This window comes from Athene cunicularia (assembly GCF_003259725.1).
Source record: "Athene cunicularia isolate RWA chromosome 1 unlocalized genomic scaffold, athCun1 chr1_part1, whole genome shotgun sequence".
NCBI lineage: Eukaryota > Metazoa > Chordata > Aves > Strigiformes > Strigidae > Athene > Athene cunicularia.
The window spans coordinates 119,668,463-119,673,473 of NW_020799091.1; positions in this window are offsets into that span (position 1 = coordinate 119,668,463).

The following is a 5,011-nucleotide window of genomic DNA, read 5'->3' on the forward strand; positions in this document are numbered from 1 at the left end:
TTAGAGTGGCCTCCCAGGACTGAAAGGGGCTACAGGAAAAGGGGGAGGGACTCGTCATCAGGGGTGTAGGGACAGGATGAGGGGTAACAGTTTTAAACTGACAGAGGGGAGACTTAGATCAGATCTAAGGGAGAAATTCTTCCCTGTGAGGGTGGTGAGGCCCTGGCACAGGTTGCTCAGAGAAGCTGTGGCTGCCCTCTCCCTGGAAGGGTTCAAGGCCAGGTTGGACGGGGCTTTGGGTAACCTGGGCTAGTGGAAGGTGTCCCTGACCATGGCAGGGGGGTGGGCCTAGATGGTCTTTAAGGTTCCTTCCAACCCAAACCATTCTGTGATACTGTTCAAAATGCCACAGTACATAATGTTGCTATCAGCGTATCTGGAAAGAAGTTCCACACTTACAGAAGGATCTTGGAAATCCATGCCAGTCTTGTGATATACTATAATCAATAGCTAAGTACCTTTACAGACATTCAACAGAGCTTTTTATTATTTTTTCTAGCTAAAACACTTTATGTAAGAAAAAGCTGGAGGCAATAAAAATTGATCAACTGTTGGGAATTCAGTTTCAGCCATTTTTTTTAAAGCGTCATTTAATTTATGTATGACTGAGGTACTTGGCAATAATCATTTATAAATACTAATGAAGGGATTAAAAATTTTGGGTATGTGAAGAGAGGGAAAAAGATGGTAAGAAGTGTTTCAATTAACTATAGATACGTAGGAAAATATGTATGGCATTAAGAAAACTATAATCAATCAGTATATTACAATGCCTGCTGAAGTCTATTACATTTGCTCATTTGTTATTACAAAAAACAGATCCGTTTGAGCTGCTTCCTCCAAGTCAAAGCACTTTTTTAAAAAAAAAAAAATTCTTCAAAAGTTTAAAGCTTTAATTTCTGATGCATACACTTGTAATACTAATTTATTATTTTCAAAGTCCAGCAGTTATCTTCTACATCTACCAAATTCACTATCTAAAACACACTGATCAGCCCAAAACAAGGTGATGGCTCTTTTTCCATATACACTGAGTCTACTACCACACACCTGCCTGTTAAAGGTATTACTCAGTGGTCTAAAGAAGTGTTAAATACTCCCACTTGGGTTACACCACTTACCCAACTGCTTCCCACATTCTGACCACTGATCTGATCTTGGCATAACACTTGAAAAGCATCTTTGATGATTTATTCCCACACAGCTCAAGTGACACATTCATCGTAGCTGCTCATGATATGCTCTAATAGGCCACCATCACTTCCACTCTGAGCAGCAGAATTTCTTAAACATCTTCACACATGATTCCTGTTTTCCCTAAATCAGAAGGGAGGCCGCTACCAGCTGACCTTTACCAAGAGTATAATCAGTTTTAGTTTCTACAATGTCATAATCTCCTAGGTCATCAAACACATTCAGTCTGCAAGTTCTCTTGTGTTTCTGATAACTGTAGCATGCAGAGAGAGAGAGGCACATATCATAATGCTGCTACCACAGTTATGAGGGCTGACTGTACACACCCGTGTTAGTACCAAATTGGACTGATTTATTTGAATGTCTTTTCACTATTTTTGTACTAAGGTTGAACTAGTTTTTAAGCAAAGTCCTTCACTTGAAAAAGCTCACAACAGCATACAGTTTTGTAACACGCAGTAATCGCAAACAAGATTTACTTAAAAGAAAACTGGGCAAGTGAATAGGGCTCAAGTCAATGGATAATATCAGTTTATTTTTATAGTCATCATTCTACCTTCCTGCAGCAAAGAACATAGCTTCCCACCACAGAAAACTATCTCTACAACAGCTTCCCCCCCATATGCTTTCATAAACTCTAGTCACTCTGGTCCCTACTTTTAATTTAGGATTCTCCTGACTACCGAAAAAAAGCCTCAACAAGAGCTATATTCAATCAGAAGTAATGAGTGTTTGTCCTCTATTGAAAACAAACAAAAATCAATCCTTCACATTTACTTCAAAATATCCACTGTATTCAGAGCACCATTGAATATTATTTTTTTCCCAGTGTAATTCTGGAGAAAAACATTAATTCCTTGACATTTGTACCTCTATTTCTGTCTAAAGTGTTAATTTCACACTTGACTGCAGAGGATTTTTCTGCTCCTATGCTTTCATCATGGCTTCAAAGCACTAATAAACCAGATCCTGAGCACAGAAAAAGTATGTAAGTACGAGTTTTGTCACCCTGTTGTCTGAAGCAGTTATGCTTTCAGGACCCATGAGATGAAGTATTCCGATACAAAGTAAAATGCACAGGAACAATTCTACCTGTGGTTACAGCTCTATTTAGATATTTCAGGTCTTAACATTGAAGATACAGATCTTAAAATAAAAAATACTACTTGATCAAGTTCCCTGAAGCTTGGTTATTAAACAAACATTCACAAGGTTTTAGAAATTAATCTACAACTGTTTATATCTTTTTCTGTTAGAGAACCTTAACAAGAAAAATTAAGTCCAAAATAATTTATTTTCCTGATGAGAGAAAAAACCTTTAACTTCCAACTACAAACATTTTAACCAGTAAAAGTTCAGCTTGCTTGTGTCTATACATTATATTGACTAGATGCATTGATTAAAATTATGGTTAAAATAATCAAATAAGCAGACAAAAAAAAATTGAAAGCAGCCTTCCTTGTGTTTGCCAGCATTCTTAGCTTTGGACACAAATATGTCTTCCAGTATCAAACACTGCCAGCAATTTCTCAAATTAATTTTTGAGAATATGCCAAATAGTTAAAAAGAAATATTTAATAAGTTCTGACATATTTTTCTCATTTTAAAATCAAAGCTGTTGATAAACTGCCTGTATTTACTTAAGAAGCAGCTGACAATCTCGTATTTCATAACTCTATACATAAGTTTGGTGGGGAAGTGGTGTTGAAGCAGGTTTTTGTTTGTTTGTTTGTTTAATTGTATTGTAGAGTGGCAAACTTCCCTGTTTTTTTGGTAAACAAAACACCAAGCAGTCAGTAGGCATGTTTAGGGGCTTAAGTGATCATTAGTTTTTGGCGCGCCCCCCCCCGCCCCTTACACCAGCACTGCATGTCCAGTTGACACAGGAAAAATTAAAAGGGCATTTTATGTTAACAAGCATCTCTAGATTATACACATTCGAGGTGCTGTCACAGTCTCTGAACACAAAATTACATCTCCCTTTAAATCCCCCTAAAGAACTGAAGGGAGGACAAGGAACCAACACTGCCAGTTTTGTTCCCAACACAGTTCAGGTGTGCATACACATCATTTCATGTTGCGCTCGTTTTTTTTAAAACACAAAATGTTACTGCACAGTCCCATATACTTCAAAACTATGCTTACGTAGTAACTTCCACCAAAAAGCTCATTTGAAATATACATATTAGAAAAAACCCTGTTCAACGTCTTTCAGATATGTATACACAGTTTAAATCAATACGTAAAAAAGAAGATTTTTCACTGAAACTGGCTTAAAAAAAACCCCACACAACAAAAAACCTGAACAACAGGAAAACCAAAAATCCATATGAAGTTTCTGAACAAGCAATAAGGAATACAACTTTCTGTTATTCACAGGGTACAGATCTAGTAACAGGATGTGTTTTGGCACATTACAATGCAGCATTTAAACATACAACTCTTGAAATGTTCCCATAAGGACTTACAAAACCTCATCTAACTAATGCCTTCAAGTTTGCCTTTTCTAATAGTACCAGCACATCAAATTTACTGCAGTTACATTCTGAAGCTGCCACTCGGAATGGCAACAATGCAAGCTGTGCCTTGAAATATGTCTGGAAACTGCACTAGCGCCTTGCTCTTAACAGAAATTTTAGCAATCTGTTTTGATTTGGATGATTGTAATTTTCTTTCAGCATTAGTAACGCAGGAGGTTTGAAGTATTTTCTCAGATATACTTCAACATGGTCCTTACTCAATGTCCAGGGTTGTATTTCAAAGTGTCAAGACCACACTGTCAATGACACTGACCTTAACTTCGTAATTATCAGTCCCAGCAGTCAGGTCTGTATTTAGAAAGAATGTTTATGCAACACTGTACCTACAGGAAGTGCTTCATAAATTTTAAAGCTGTAACTAAGAGCAAAAAAAAGGCTAAAAACCCACACCATTTCATTTTTATTTGTTAGTACACGATAGTTACTTTATCCCAGAGCTGTATTTGTAGAACCAACCTAGACAAACACCAAATACCAGCTACATCTGCATGTGTGTCAACTGTGGCTTCTTACAGTGAAATACCCAAGCACAAAGCAGTGTGAGTAGAGTTAGAATGAAACTTTGAATCCACCACATAAAATAAAGCCTAGAAGCACAACCATCAGGTCATAAAAAGCACATCTGTAAGGTCATTGTTTGAAAAGCGTGTACGTGGAGAGGACAAAGAGCAAAGCTGTGACACAGAACCACAGGAAGAAGCAAAGTCACATGCAATGCAGAAGCGCAAATAGCAAAACAAAGTGAAGATGCACAGGAATGGAGACATGGGGTGCAGTAAGAATAGCTTCAGTGTTTAAACACAATGTTTATTTAAGCCTCAGCAGTCTTAAGTGAGCACACATGCAATAAATATTAAAATCACATCACTGTTACCACCAGAATGATCCTATACATGCTCCACAAACAGCCTCTATTCTTGTCCTAGAGGTTCAATGTGAAACCCATTATAAGTAATAGTTGCGCTAAAAAAGGGTGGGGAGCGAAGCCATTTAGAAAATAAACCAGGTCCTGATGTTGTCACCTATGCTCGAGCAGGTACCAAAAAAAGAAGCTGAACTGAACAAAGCAACTCCGCCGCAGGCAGCGAGGCGCACACGCCGAGCAGCTCGGACCACCTATTAAAGCTGGCATTTTAAGCTGGAGCAACCGCCTCGCCCCAGGCTGGGCACAGCCACAGGACGCCCCGTCTCGACTTGGTTTCCACGGCGGCGCTTCCTCTTTCGGAACCTGGCAGCTGCCGCCTGCCCGGAGCCCTCTGCCCCGCGGCTCGCCCCAG